Below are 16,765 nucleotides of genomic sequence, written 5' to 3' on the forward strand. Positions count from 1 at the left end.
ATTTACACATACAGATATTGACCAAGGTATATATTTTAGCAAGGCATTAGGAATTCACATATTACTCTCTTTTATTTTGCAAGTTGAAAGGCTCTGTTTTATAGATGTGGATGCCGAGATTCAGAAAGTGCAAGTGATTCCCTTGGCCAAGGTTGCCCCATCAGCTGTAAGAATAACTGTGTAGAGCTCTTATCTTCATTCCCCTGTGCCCTTTTCTCTTTGAAGTGAGTTTCTTCTGCATTATCTTTTTATTTCATGAGAGCGGATTTTTTTTAATACAACATAATGACTTACTTGGTATCTACAGGCTTAATATGCATTTAAGAATGCATTAAGCACATTAGTGTCATTATTAGGAGGAAAGCTTTTAATTGCAGCTCAAATTTTCATTTGTCCCCTTTGTAATATAATCCCAGTTCCTAATGGGTCAAATCTCTGGCTCAGTCAGCAACTTGTAACTGGTGAAAGTTCCAGAAGTGTCTCTAAGACAGCCTGAAGGTCAGAAGACTAGATCATCTCCACATCAGTCAATCCTCAGCAACTCAAGGATGTCAATCACTGGGAAGGATCAGCTAACCTATCTTGGCACAGAACTCTGACTGATTTAATGTTCAGAGCATCTGTTGTCAACAAAAGAAAATTGAGGGAGAAGAGATTCAATTTGTTAACTTCCATTCTCAGGCAGTCAAGGCACACAGGAGAATAAATATACTGTTTATTTTCTGGACTGGTGGCATTTTCCTGTTTGCTTTTATCTCGTATTTCATTTAGCTCAACAAATCTAACTTTTTACTCTATCGTTTCCTTTGAGACTGAGAACTCTGGAGTTCTGCTAAGAGCTACTTGGATGAGGCTTACAAAGCACAGAAAACCTGGCAGTCTGGTAACAATGTGACAAGAAAAACTGTTTTAGCGCATAGCAGTTTGGAAAACAACTTTATTAAGTTTTACCCTTAAGAAACCTGTGTATATTTCCATTGCTGGTATAAGAGCCCAATTTGTTTTTATTTCTGCCTTCACAATAGGTGGTGGCAAAGATTGAATTTGGAGCACAATTATCTTGGTTTTATATTGTATATGGAGATGATTTACTATCTGAACATGAGCTTTTTAATAAAACAAAAACTATAACAAATTATATACTAGTTAATATAAAGTCAATTAGAATTATATTGTAGACACCACTGTTAAAAACACAATGAAATCATATTCTCACGACAACATGATACTAGGAAAGCAGAAAAGGATGCAGAATTGTACCTCTTGTTATACCACTTGAGATCTCTAGCTTAGAGTTAAGTAAGAAGAAAGAAGGAATGCTGATGATGTAGCAAAGGGCATATATGTGCTGACAGATGGTGAGTGATAAACCAAGATTTTTGTGAAATTACTATTTCTGAAAATGCAGATCATGACATGTAGACTAGAAGAGAAGTTGAAGTGACTGATAAGCCATAGTAAGTAAAAACTTTGAAATCTGATTCACTTATAAATAGGTTGGTATGTTAAAGAGATAAATATGTGTATTTTTACATATTATAACACTTGAAACTTACTTGGAATGATATCACAGCCAAGTTTCAAGTGTAAGTGATATAGTATTTGAAAACTTCTAACTTGATAAATAAGTGAACACTATTTATACATGTATTATGATTCAATATTCATAGGGTACACATATAGTTATTTTACTTGTTTTTATATAGCTGTTTATGTTTACATTGAGAGATGAGAACAAATGTCTATTAATCTTAGATTAGGCCCATACTAGAGATCAACATAAAAATTTCATCTTTAGTTAACTTAACTAATGAATGTGTTTATTAAGATTATAAGGGTGATCATGTACAAAAGTACATAGGTTGTATTCATACAATATAGTTATTATGTCTCCTCCTACTACTCCTCTGGACCCCCACCCCAGGTCCACAATATTTCTGTATCTCATTTAATAATGACACCTATCCAAGGAATAATAATAAAAGATAAAAACAGACACATAAAATCACATTAGGACAAAACAACCAAACAAGAAATAAAGCAAAAGAAAAAGCACAGGAAATGCACATAAACACAGTAACATACAGGTCTGTACACACAGGAATCCCATAAAACCTCACACAGGAAATTATAGTATATATGCAAAGGGAATCTAAGTTTTTCTTTTATTTCTTTTTATTTATTTTATGCATATGAGTACACCACCATTGCTCTCTTCAGACACACCAGAAGAGGACATCAGACTCCCATTACAGATGGTTGTGAGCCACCATGTGGTTGCTGGGAATTGAACCCAAGACCACTAGAAGAGCAGTCGGTGCTCTTAACCACTGAGCCATCTCTCCAGCCCCTAAGTTTTTCTTTCAGTGTCATGAGTTAACATGAGATGAAGAACTGTTCCCATCGTGTCTTTCCCTCAGTTCACCTGCAAAATTTTTTCTATTTCCCCTTACCAGGGATAACCATGCATCTCCACTTGAACCCTCCATATTACTTAGCTTAATCTGAGTTATAGGTTGTAGCTAAGTATCCTTTGCTTAATATCCAATGTCCACTTACAAGCGAGTACATACCATGTTTATTCTTCTGGGTCATGGTAATCTCACTTAGGATGATTTTCTTCTTTTTCTCTTTCTTTCTTTCTTTTTGCTTTTTTTTTTGGCTGTTTAAAAATTGCTTTATTGATGTGAAGTACCAAATTTATAGAGATTAACATGTCGACCTATTCAAATTAATAATTTACAATGAAATGATAGATGTGTGTATTCAGTTCACAAACTACCCTCATACTGTATGCTGAAAGCATTGGATCAACATGATTACAAATAGGTATTGTCTAAAATCTGCAAATGAATACATTTTACAACACACCTCCCTTTTCATTCTTTATTCCAAAATACCATTTATTTCATTAACAACCGTTTAGAGTTTTATGAAGACGTTGTGACATATTTCATGGGTAACTGACTTAAAATGTTTGAGTCTTTAATAGTGAATTTACTATTGATCAATGTCTGAAATACCAAAGCAAAACAAAGTCCTCTTGAAAATAGTACATTTAATGGTCATCTGGAGAAGGGAAAGTAGTGGACACTTCATGCTGTGGAAGATTTAAAATCAAGACTTCAAGCACTGACTATGGGGACAGGCTCATATATATATATATATATATATATATATATATATATATACTGGTCATTTGTTTATTTACAAAGTGCAGTGTATGAGTACAGCAAATTCAACGACACACGACACAGTGGGATGCTCAGCTGTAGAACTCCATCTCCATTCAGTTGTGCTGCACAGCACCAGTTATGGCAGCTTAGCAAGCATGAGATCTGGAACGTCTGCTCATTCTCCAGTAAGTACATCATTTATGACCAGTAAGGTACATCATTTATGACCTGGTGTCAGTAATTCCAACACAGATAACTGCTCTGCAATGAATTCTGTATGGCTTGCACATCCTTCAGTTATTGAAGATTTTCCCTGCTTTTTTCTCCAGGTCTCTATTTGGCCAGATCCTTCTTACTTGTGGTCCTTGTCACTCCAGATGAACGATTGATGCTGTTGAGTCTTTTTGTTACCTTTAAATCCTTCTTCTGCTTATCTGATTTGTTTCTCAACTGGGCTTGGTATTTTTGAAATTATTTATCTGGTTGGCCTTTGCTTCCAGTCTTCCCACTAATGCCTCCAATTCACACTCCAGGTTGTCTTTCAGTTTCACACTTGGTGATTCCTGTATGAGTTTAGTAAGCTGCTGCTGATCAAAGCTCATTTGCCCAAATTCATCCTGTAAAGCCTATAAGACCCGAAAGTTCTTCATTAACACTGCTGGAAGGAGGAGTCACTGACTTCTTACTCTTATTACCTCGTGAACAAGCTTGCTTTGCCAAGGTAACACTGTTAACAACTCCATCATTGCACAGGGCTTTACTGTGGTGTTTCATCAGATGCAAGACATGCTGAACATTGGCGACCACGGCATGGCTGATACTAGTGAACATTCCAGCAACAAAAGGCATATCTAACCTAAGCACAATCTGTAATGTGGTTGTAAACAGTTCCTAGCACCTTTCTTTTCTGGTCGTTTTGGCTTTTTTTTTTTCCTAGCGCTAACTGGAACACATGAAGTAGTCTTATCTTCAAAAATAAGTCTATTTGCTTCTAGACCACTCTGTAACTCTGCTGCCCGAGCCTGCATATACTTCTTTTTCTGCTCTTCTTCATGGAGTTTGGAATCCAACTCTTGCATTTATTTTTCTGCAAGGGCCTGCGTTGCAGTGAGTTTGTTTTATTCCTGTTCAAGAAAATTCAGTTTTTCTAGCTGACTCTGAACATGGGTTTGATCATGCTGCCGTTCTCTTTCTAGCGATACCTGCTTTTCTAAGACAGACGTTCTTTCCATTTCTGCATGCTTTATCATATTTTGCATGTATTCCAATTGTTTTTCTGAAAGATTACATTTATTTTTTGCAGCTACCAACTTGGATGACACTTCTTGATTGTGTTTTGATTCTTCATTCTTTGAATTTTCTCTCTTTCTCTTGTGTTTGTTCATCCAATACTTTCTTATATTCAGTTGTTTCCCTAGACAAGGTTTTTACACTTTCTTCTGCCTGAATCCTTTCCAGTTCGTGGCGTCGAATCTTATCTTGAAGATTCTTAAGAGCAGAAAATATGGCTTTGCTGTTGCTTTCTGGATAGGCAAATGTGGGCATATTTGGGGAGCATCTCAGATCACTGTTAAGGAAAGGCTTATCTGGTGGATACAAGTCATATGGAGATGAAAAATGATGAGCCATATTTCCATTAGACCTTAATGGTTCAGCTAGGAGGCTCTAAGACTGAGAATCAAAACCCGCCGCCAAGTCCAAGGCTGCTGCCATCTTCCCACCTGCGACCCACCACTGTCCTCAACCTCCTCCTACAGATTCAACCAGGATGATTTTCTAGTTCCATCTATTTCGCCTGCAAATTTCATGTCAACATTTTAAACAGCTGAGTAATACTCCATTGTGTAAATGTATCACATTTTCTTTATCCATTCTTTAGTTCAGGGGCAGCTAAATTGTTTCCAGTTTCTGGCTATTATGAATAAAGCTGAAATGAACATTTGAGCAGCTGTCCTTGTGTTACGATGGAGTGTACTTTGGATATAGGCACAAGGATGATAAAGCTGGATTTTGAGGTAAATCTATTCCAAATTTCCTGAGGAACTACCACATTGATTTCCAGAGTGGCTGAACAAGTTTGCTTTCTCAGCAGCAATGGAGTGTTCCCTTGATCTACATTCTCACCAGCATGAAATGTCAATTGTGTCACTGATGTAAACCATACTGACAGGTGTAAAATGAAATCTCAAAAGTAGTTCTGATCTGCATTTCCCTGGTGGCTAAGGATGATAAACATTTTTTAAGTGTTTCTGTGCCATTTGAGATTCAATGAAATAATTCCTAATGATATTCTTCTATACTCCTAGGCCAGTAATTAGCCAAATTAATTGTCAATAGAGGGATGTCATCCAACAACTGATGGGAGAAGATGGAGAGACCCACAAAGACTAGGTGGAGTGAGGGGATCTCTGCAGAGGAGGGTATGGAAGGATTGTAGAAGCCAGAGAGGATGAGAACACCAAGAGAACTCACAGCACAGAGTCAAGTAAGCCGGACTCATAGGAGCTCACAGAAACTGAAGCAACAAACATTAACCCTATACAGGTCTGAGCAATGTCCTCTGCATATACTGTGTGGTTGTGTAGCGTGGTATTTTTGTGGAACTCCCAACAGTAGGAGTTAGGTGTGTCTCTGATTTTTTTCCCTGTACCTGGGACTCTTTACTTCCTCCTGGGTTACCACATCCTGTCCTGATATGAGAGTTTGTGCCAAGTTTCACTGTATCTTGTTAAGCTATGTGTGGTCCATATCCCTGAAAAGCTTGCTCTTTTGGCAGGGAGGGACAAAAGAGAGAAGTTGTTCAGGGAGAGAAGGGATATGGAGGAAGGGACTACTAGGGGGAGTGGAGAGAGGGGAAACTGAGGTAAGGATGTAATATGAGAGAAGTATAAAAGTTAAAAGAAAGACAAGAGTTAATTCAAAGATTCTCCTTCTTAATTCAAGTAAAACCAATATCTAAACATTCAGGTTGAGGACTGGTGAGAGTAATTGATGGATTTACTGAATGTTCAGAGTAAAAAGTAAAATATAATGGGTAAGGGCACTTGCCACTAACCCCAACTACCTGAGTTCATCCCCTGAGTCTTACATGGTAGAAGGACAGAACCAATTCCCACAACTGTTCTAAATGTCCACATGTACTCCCGTTTAAAAATATATGTAATAAGTGTTTGAAAAAGAAAACAAAATGAGACAGAATTTCTTTTTATTTTAGTTTTTAAATTTTTTATTTGATATTTTATTTATTTACATTTCAGATGTCATCCCTTTTCCCCATTTCCCCTCCCTAGAAGACCCCATCCCATCCCCCTCCTTCTTTTTGTTTTTATACCATTTTAATTATATGCAAGTATTAAGGTCACATGTAGGTTGAGGAACTAGCAATATAATAGATGCAAATAGTCAAGGAACAAGCAAGACAATAAAATAGTCAAAGAACAAACAAGGCAATAAACAAAGTTCCATGAACACTCCCTTGATCACTGTTTCTAATGGCTTATCAGGATGACCAAAATATTTGTGCCAACTTCCCTGTCCTAGCCCAAAATCATTCTCACATCTGAAGCCTACTTCCTTGATCTAGTCTAAATTTCTAAAGATGACACTAAGTTTGTTTTCTGCTGGTCATCTACTACTTTGTGTTGTGTAATTTATTTCTCCTAGGACCCTGCATCCCTCCTGTTCCCCACCCTACCTGCCCCAAGCCTACCACCAAAATCTATTCTATTTCTTTTTCCCAGGGAGACACTTGTGTTCTCCAAAAAGATCCAAATCATGGGACATTTTGGAAGCAAGGTAGAAATCTAGCAATGAAAAGTCCATGGACTCCTCAAGGGAAACCCCAGCAAAGACTCCTCCTCGTAATGAGGGATGTGGTGCCTAAACCAGCCATCTTTTGTAACAAGAAAAGACCAAAAACAGAAGAATTGGAACACAAACTCAGACCCAAAACCTACAGTTTGTCCTTCCAGTAGAGTGTTCTGGGACTGGAACCTAGCATAATCATCATCAGAGAGAACAAGAGACTTCATCTCACAACTGATGGGAGCAGATGCAGAGTACCACAACCAAACAGTATGCAGAGCTCAGTGATCCACATGGAGGAGGAAGTAGCTTGGTGTTCTTGAGGGACACCGAACAATAGGAGGCAGGGCTGTCTCTCACTCTTTTGCCAGTTTGTGAGACCTTTCTCCTCCTGTGAGATTGCCTTTTCCAGCCTTGATGTGATGGTATGTGACTGATCTTATTTGTAACTTATTTTGTCATGTTTGGTTTATTACCCATGGAGGCCTGCTCTCTCTGAGGGGAGGCAGGTTGGGGGATGATGAATTTGAGGAAGAGGAGAAATAGGGAAGAGAGACTGGGGGAGAGTAGAGAGGGGAAATGTCATTAACATGCAATATATGAAAGGATGATGATGATGATGTTGATGATAGAATGATTTTTTTTCCAGTGAGATTCCCTTTAAGAAAACCAATCTTTTATTTATAAGTTCTAGGTTGAAGGACATGCTCCCATCAGTTGGGTTAGGAATGGGGACATGTGTCCGTTTCTCCTTTCAGCTCTAGGACCACATCTGTTATAGACCCATGCAGGACCCATGTATGCTGCCTCAGTTTGTGTGAGTTTATATGTACACCAAACCTGTTGTTTCTAGAAGCTTTGATTCCTTGGTGTCTTCCAATCTCTCTGGCTTGTGTTGTGTCTCCTTTCATTTAACCCTTTACTTCCTGAATATACAATCATTTCTCAAGATTCCTATTAACTGAGTTTACATCAAATCAAGTCTGATATCTCATGTAAGAGTACTGTGATTCTTCCTCCTCCTTTTGGTATGTAGTGTGGGCAGTCTCCTGTGGAGAGCTGCGGTGAGCAGTGATGGCGCTGGCATCCGATGCTCTCACAAGTTTACAGATTTACTGCCTTCGTGCAAGTGAAAATGCGCGCCAAGTCATGGCCCATCCCGGGGAGTATATGCACTCCTGAGCAAGCAGCCAACCAGAATTGTACACACCGCTCCAGGGGGTATTTAAGCGGCACCTCCTCAGGGCCTGGGGTCTTTCCTCTACACATCGTAATAAAGAATTGCTGCAGAAGGACCCGGTGTCTGTGTGCATTCTTGCTGGCGAGATTATTCCGCGGGACATTACAGTTGGCGCTGAAAACCCGGGAAATTCACCATCACCTGTGCCGCCTGAGGAAGATACCCTGTTCACAGGGCAGGTCCAGAACTGCAGAAGGAAGGTAAGCTCTGAGAGGCATGTTTAGTCTTGATTTTTCCCATCTTATTCCCCAATTACAAGGTGCCATGGAGGCTCTCATTCTGGTCGTGCCAGCGTTCATTCTCTTCCTTTTGATTTTGTTCTGTTTCCACCGATTTTCTTGTTAAAATTCCACCGCCACCTGAGCCGGCCCCGCCTCCCTCCCAGCCGCCGCTTCAGCCCAGCGGTTTTGGCAGGCAGGCGGAGGTTTGGCACAGTTAGTCTGACTTAGATAAGCCACAGTGCCCCTCCCTCGTGTGTCAGATTCTCTCGTAGATAAGAGAGCACCATGGGGGCTTCACACTCAATTATTAAGGCGCTCCAGACGCTCTTGCGTCAGCATAAATTGAAAGTCTCGACAAAAAAGTTAGAAGGGTTTGTAAAGGAGATCGATCGCGTAGCACCCTGGTATGTATGCTCAGGATCACTGACACTCGGCTCCTGGGACAAACTAGAGAGTGATTTAATTACAGAACAACAGAATGGGAAGTTAAAGCCTGGGACGAGGCCACTGTGGAAAGAACTGATAAGAACGTGCTTACAGGATGAAAGGTGCAGCCCGGCTATCATGGCAGGTCAGGGAGTGCTGGACAAATTACAAGGCAACATGTCAGAAACGGAGCTTGGCAAGCACTTGGGGGCTCAGAAAGAATAGGGAGCCCAGAAAGAAAAAAGGATAGGCATGCCTAAAAAGCAAAACCCTCCCAAGGATGCTCGATCCACGGAACGGAAATTTCCCTGGGAGAGGAACGTACGAAGAAGGAAAAGCCTCTATATCCGGTAAAGGATCTGGAGATTTTGAAATTAGGTAGCTCTGAGTCAGAGGAAATAAGTTCCTCCAAGGAAGAGGAAAAACTAGTCTGCCATGAGGTGGAAGGATACCATTCACATGGGCGGCTGCCGCCACCGAATCGAGAACAAAAGGAGGCGGGGATTAGAAACCGCACACGCTCGGCTCCCCTGCCCCTGCTGATTTCCCAGCCAGCACTCCCCGCCGCAGCTCCCAGGGCCCCTCAGCCCTACACCGACGAGTGCTGCTCAGATTCTTTTCTTTCAAAAGAAGATAAAAGAAAAATGTTGCAAGCTTTTCCAGTGTTTGAAGCTGCAGAGGGAGGTCGCGTCCACTCACCGGTAGAATATACTTCCATTAAAGAACTTGCTGAATCAGTTCAGAAGTATGGGTTTGATGCCAATTTCACAATCATGCAGCTCAAGTGATTTGCCACTATGGCAATGACTCCAAGTGATTGGCAGAATACAGTAAAAGCTGCCCTCCCTAACATGGGACAATATATGGAGTGGAAGGCTTTGTGGCATGACACTTCTTAGACTCAGGCAAAAGCCAACGCTAATGCGGAAGGCAATCAGCGACAATGGATGTTTGACTTGCTAACAGGGCAGGGACAGTTTGTTAATGATCAGACAGGCTATGATTGGGGAGCATACAGCCAGATCTCCGCTGCCGCTATTAAAGCATGGAAGGCCCTCTCGAAGAAGGGTGGGGCTGGAGGAAATTTAACAAAAATATTGCAAGGTTCTCAAGAGCTGTTCTCAGACTTTGTGGCTAGAATGACAGAAGCAGCAGGCAGGATTTTTGGAGACCCAGAGCGAGTCAAACCACTAATAGAACAGCTAGTATATGAAAATGCTTCACCAGAATGCAAGGCAGTAATTACCCCTAGAAGAAGCAAAGGGTTAACAGATTGGATAAAGGTCTGCAGAGGACTAGGAGGCCCGCTGACTAATGCTGGCCTGGCTGCAGCTATCTTGCAAAGCCAGAGCCGCTCAAGTCCTGACAGCCGTAAAGTATGCTATAACTGTGGCAAACCGGGTCATTTGAAACGAGAGTGCCATGCTGCCACGCAGAAAAGACCGGGACTTTGCAACAAATGCAGGAAAGGTTATCACTGGGCTAATGAGTGTCGCTCAGTCAGAGATATTCAAGGAAAGCTTATACAACATGATCCCCCACCATCGGGAAGAGAGGAAGGCACTCCAAAAAACAGATTTTTGGGCCCCAGTTCCCAGGGCCCCAAGAAATATGGGACATAAGCATGCAGCCAGGGAACACTTTTAGCTGCAGAGCTACAGGAAGTTCCACAGAATTGGGCCTCCGTTCCACCTCCCAATTCCTATTGACACCACATGAGGGTGCACAGCTTGTCTCAGTTGATTTTAAAGGTCCCCTGCCTGAGGGAAGTGTCGGCCTTATTCTAGGCCGCTCCTCCCTAACTTTGAAAGGGCTTGTAGTTCACCCTGGAGTGATAGATCAAGATTATACAGGAGAATTTAAAGTTCTCTGCTCTTGTCCACAAGGCATATTTTCTATTTCCCCTGGGGATAAGATTGCTCAATTGATTATTCTCCCAAGTTTGCATGATTGTTTCCCATCAACCGGGGTGCCTAGAGGCGCCAATGGGCTTGATTCTTCAGGAACTGACTTTGCTAATTTGGTAGTGGATCTTAAAACTAGACCCACTTTACAATTAATGATAGAGGGGAAGAATTTTGTAGGAATTTTAGACACAGGAGCTGATAAAAGTATTATTTTCTCCAACTGGTGGCCTAAGGTGTGGCCTGTTACACAATCATCCCACTCCTTACAAGGGTTGGGATATGAGGCCAGCCCTGCAGTCAGTTCACGCTCCTTGATGTGGCAGACACCAGAGGGTCAGACAGGAAGCTTTATACCTTATGTACTTCCTCTCCCCGTTAACCTCTGGGGAAGAGACATTTTGCAAGACTTGGGACTGACATTGACTAATGAGTATTCACAACAAGCCATAGAAATTATGAAAAGGATGGGATATAAGGAAGGAAAAGGCCTTGGCAGAAAAGAACAAGGAAGATTAGACCCCATTTTACAAGAAAATAATACAGGAAGACAAGGTCTGAGTTTTCCCTAGTTGCCATTGAGGGCTCTATGCCCATATCCTGGCTTACGGAGGAGGCCGTGTGGGTACCTCAGTGGTCCTTATCCTCTGAGAAATTGGAGGCCGCTACCAAATTAATTGAAGAGCCAGTTAAAAATGGCCATTTAGAACCTTCTACTTCCCCTTGGAATATGCCTATTTTTGTTATAAAAAAGAAATCAGGAAAATGGAGACTTCTCCATGATTTAAGAGCCATTAATGCACAAATGTGATTGTTTGGTTCAGTGCAAAGAGGTTTACCCTTGCTTTCTGCCTTACCCAGACAATGGAGGATAATAATTATAGATATTAAAGACTGCTTCTTCTCCATTCCCCTACACCCACGAGACAGACAGAGATTTGCATTTACCTTACCTGCTATAAATCACCTTGAACCTGATAAGAGATATCATTGGAAAGTTTTGCCTCAAGACATGGCTAATAGTCCTACCATGTGTCAACTGTATGTACAGATGGCCCTTGAACCCGTTAAGAAACAATTTCCTTCCCTGCTCTTGATTTTTTATACAGATGATATTTTAATATGCCATAAAGAGTGGAGCATTTTGCAGAACTCGTACCCTTTATTAATTGCTGCATTAAGACAGCGGAGTCTGCATATTGCCACAGAGAAGGTTCAAATTTCAGAAATTGGTTCCTTTTTAGGGACAGTTATTTACCCTGAGAAAATAGTTCCTCAAAAATTAGAAATTTGCAGAGATCATTTACATACCTTAAATGGTTTTCAAAAATTATTAGGTGATATAAATTGGTTAAGACCATTTTTGAAAATTCCCTCTGCTGAATTAAAACCTTTGTTTGACATTTTGGAAGGAAATTCTCACATTTCCTCACCAAGAGCACTAACACCAGCTGCAAGCCGTGCCCTGCGAATGGTAGAGGATGCCTTACAGGAGGCCCAGCTAAAACACGTTGATGAGACTAAAACTTTTAATTTGTGTGTCTTTAAAACCAGACATTTACCAACTGCTGTGTTATGGCAGGACGGGCCCTTATTATGGATTCATCCCAATGCATCCCCTGCAAAAATTATTGAATGGTATCCAGATGCAATTGCTCAGCTTGCCCTTCAAGGATTAAAAGCAGCTGTTACTCATTTTGGGAGGGAGCCTAAAGTTCTGGTAGTACCTTATACTGCACATCAGGTTCAAATATTAACTGCCTCCTCCGATGTTTGGGCGGTGTTAGTCACTTCCTTTAATGGCCAAATAGATAATCATTATCCTAAACATCCTATTTTACAATTTGCCTTGAGTCAGGCTGTTGTTTTCCCATGTATTTTATCTCAAGAACCACTCCCAGATGGGGTAGTGGTATATACAGATGGGTCAAAAACAGGAGTAGGCGCTTATGTGGCTGATGATAGAGTTACATCCAAACAATATAATGAAACTTCACCTCAAATTGTGGAATGCTTAGTGGTACTGGAAGTCTTAGAAACCTTTCCAGGCCCCTTAAATACTGTATCTGATTCCCTTTATATGGTAAATGCAGTTAAAGTCTTGGAAGTTGCTGGATTAATTAGGCCCTCTAGCAGGCTTGCAAAAGTTTTTCAAAAGATTCAATCTACCTTGGTTAATAGGAGATATCCTGTTTTTATTACACATATTAGGGCTCACTCAGGTCTACCAGGTCCAATGTCTCATGGAAATGACCTAGCAGATCGAGCCACAAAGTTGGTTGATATCGCCCTATCCTCAAAATTGGATTTGGCCAAAGACTTTCATAAAAAATTTCATGTGACAGCAGAGACATTACGTCGTTGGTTTGATATAACTAGAAAAGAAGCTATGGACGTAGTTACTCAATGTCAGAATTGCTGTCAATTTTTACCCGTGCCTCATGTGGGAATTAATCCACAAGGAATTCGACCATTGCAGATTTGGCAAATGGATGTTACCCATATTCCATCCTTTGGGAGACTTCAGTATTTACATGTTTCTATTGACACCTGTTCTGGAATCATTTTTGCCTCCCCTTTATCAGGAGAAAAGGCAGCACATGTTATCCAACATTGCTTTGAGGCCTGGAGTGTCTGGGGAAAGCCTAAAATTCTTAAGACGGATAATGGACCAGAGTATACTTCTCAAAAGTTTGGACAATTTTGTCGCCAAATGGAGGTGACCCACCTGACGGGCCTTCCATACAATCCTCAAGGACAAGGCATCATAGAACGGGCTCATCGCACTCTAAAATCTTATCTAATAAAACAAAAAGGGGGAGTCGAGGAGGCTCTTCCCTCAGTGCCACGAGTAACCATTTCTATAGCACTCTTTACTCTTAATTTTTTAAATTTGGACAGTCAGGGCCATTCGGCTGCTGACCGCCATTGTTTAGAACCTGACAGGCCAAAAGAGATGGTCAAGTGGAAGGATGTCTTGACCAGACAATGGAAAGGCCTGGATCCTATTTTAATAAGATCCAGGGGAGCTGTTTGTGTTTTTCTGCAGGAAGAAAACAATCCATTTTGGCTACCAGAACGACTGACACGAAAGCTCGTGGCAACTGAAGATGACCCCCCGAAGGATTCATCTGCAGACGTTTCCAGTCCTAATTTGGATCCTCCAGATTTGGGTTCCTAGTATATGGGGGGAACAACGATGGGCTATATTATCTGCTTTTCATAAACCCATACCTGTTAGACATGATGCCGTGGTGTTTCCAAGATTTCTTACAACTAATAAAACCATGGGGCTGCCTTATCTTCCCTATGATAAAACCCACGCCCCCCCCCCCCGGGGGAAAATCGCTCCTTGCCTGAACGGGGCTCTCTCTGCTTTCAGATTACTGAGACAGGAAACTGTATAACTCTCTCAAAGAGAACCTTGGGGTGGTTTTATGACAAGAGAAGCTGGGTTAAATTAACAACTAAAAAGAATAATAATGAAAAGGATAATAGTTATGTCAAGGAGTTCTCACAGTCCTTTTTGCAACCAGCCATTTGGATAAATGGAACATTTTTAACATCCAACTTTACTGATGGGAGGCATCCCCGTCAACCTAAGGTCTCCCCCTTTTGTAGTCAAGAAGATGAGGGAGTTGTTCTGCCTTGGTCTGATTGTCAATCCAGAGTAATACGATGGGCAGATACCAATGAAACTTTTTTCTTTTCACCCAATATGCTGGGGGATCCTGGAGCTGACGCAGCGATGAGAGAAGGCCCTTTTCTACAGGGCATTAGTGTGAATCCCTTCCACAAATGGCTACTTTGTGGGATTAATGGCAGTTGTACTGACCTCAACTCCCTAGCCTTTCTTCAGGGCGGAGCGGCAGGAAGGGCATCCTTTACAGGAGTTATTAATGGAACTATGGTGAAACAGAGTTCAGATCAGACCCCTCGGTTGACAAATCCTATTCAGTTAATTACTGGAGTTAACAAGATTATTGTAAATCAAACGGTATTTTCACCTACCCCACTGTGTGTCTTTCCCCCCTTCCTGTTTATTCTTTCAAAGTCCTCATTTGAAAACTGCACTAATGATTCATGCATGATGTCTCAGTGTTGGGCTGTTGGACAAGCTAAGCGTGCCATGGTTACCAGGGTGCCACGATGGGTCCCTGTTCCTGTTGAAACCCCCTCTACCCTATCATTATTCAGACAAACAAGAGACTTTGGTATAACTGCAGCCATAGTGACGGCGATATCAATTAGTGCCATTGCAGCTACGGCTGCTGTGATTGCTATGGCAACCAAAGTCCAAACAGATGCAGCTTTAAATCAGCTATCCACTACAGTGACAGAGGCGGTCAACATCCATACTTCTACGAGTGCTGAATTGAAAGGCAGATTGATGATTGTTAATCAGCGCCTAGACTTGGTAGAAGAAAGGTTAGATATTCTCTTTCAACTGGCACAATTGAGATGTGAAAGAAATCTGGGAGCCCTCTGTATTACTAGTGTTCAATATGAAAACTTTACTCAAGCAGCTAATTTGTCCAGACAATTGTCTCATTACCTAGCAGGAGAATGGTCAGAAGGATTTTATGAACTTCTGGAGAAGTTGCGAGCAGTGGTGGCAGCCATCAACTCAACGCGTGTGGACCTTTCACTGACTGAAGGACTCTCCTCCTGGATCTCTTTGGCCTTCTCTTTCTTTAAAGAGTAGGTGGGAGTAGGCCTGTTTGGTACAACCCTGTGTTGCGGATTAGTGTTCATGCTTTGGCTGGTTTGCAAGCTCAGAGCTCAACAGAAACGTGACAAGGTCGTTATTGCCCAAGCACTTGCGGCCCTAGAACAAGGTTCATCTCCCGAAGTCTGGTTGTCTTTGTTAAGAAAATAGACAACAAACAGATCCCTCAGCCGCTGCACCCCAAGGGCTCAGCCCATTGCACTGGGTCGGTGAGGAGTCTTAGCCTGGCTGGTCCTTGTCTGTGTAGCTCTGGTAACCTGTATATTGAGGCAAACAGCTCTTGCACCCCTGGGAGATGACTCCATTGCAAAGGGACGGGTGTTTGCATCTCTTTCTGTCTCCCTTAGCCCTTGCACCCAGAGGACTTGTTTCCATTGCACCTGGTAGGGTAGGGGAGACTGAATTTAACTATCAGTCCTTGATCGCTTATTCCCCCAAGATGGAATTTGCTTGATCGGGCTTGAGTTTGAGTCATGATTGGTACCGCGCCAGACAGGCCAAGGGCAGCTCCGTCTTAATAAAACAAAAGACACATCTCCCCAGGTTTGGATGAACCTGTTGCTGAAGGAATAGCAGCCTCGAACTTCAGTTCTTGCACCTCTTGGGGCTCAGTCCCATTGCACAAGAGAGAATGAGTCAAGCTGCCATAATTTTTCTCAGGCCAGCTGCCATTGGTCCCAATGACGGGAATAGGTTGACGCCATAAGCCAGAAGCACACCACTAGCTGTGAGTCCACCCCATAACGGGCCTTGCGAGTGGCCACAACCTGGGGCGCACATTCAGAGAATGCCAGGAGTGGGTGCGCAACCCTCGCTGCCTAAAACAGGGAACTCACCTTTCATTGGTGCTGGTTGTGGATTCATGTCAGCTAGCCTAAGACACGGGACATTGGCCAGTGCCTGTGATTCTTATTAAAACAAAAAGGGGGAGATGTGGAGAGCTGCTGTGAGCAGTGATGGCGCTGGCATCCGATGCTCTCACAAGTTTACAGATTTACTGCCTTTGTGCAAGGGAAAATGCGCGCCAAGTCATGGCCCATCCCGGAGAGTATATCCGCTCCTGAGCAAGCAGCCAACCAGAAATGTACACGCCGCTCCAGGGGGTATTTAAGCGGCACCTTCTCGGGGCCCGGAGTCTTTCCTCTACACATCGTAATAAAGAATTGCTGCAGAAGGACCTGGTGTCTGTGTGCATTCTTGCTGGCGAGATTATTGAGCTTGACATTACAGTCTCCTACACTTTTCATAGACCTACTATCACGGTA

General features: G+C 42.0%; 1 pseudogene; it reads right to left on the bottom strand.

Annotated features, from left to right (window-relative positions):
• Positions 1-3,410: 3,410 nt before the first annotated feature.
• LOC114621000 lies at positions 3,411-4,865 on the bottom strand (annotated as a pseudogene).
• Positions 4,866-16,765: the final 11,900 nt, after the last annotated feature.

Source organism: Grammomys surdaster, unplaced genomic scaffold (assembly GCF_004785775.1).
Source record: "Grammomys surdaster isolate TR1022 unplaced genomic scaffold, NIH_TR_1.0 170, whole genome shotgun sequence".
NCBI lineage: Eukaryota > Metazoa > Chordata > Mammalia > Rodentia > Muridae > Grammomys > Grammomys surdaster.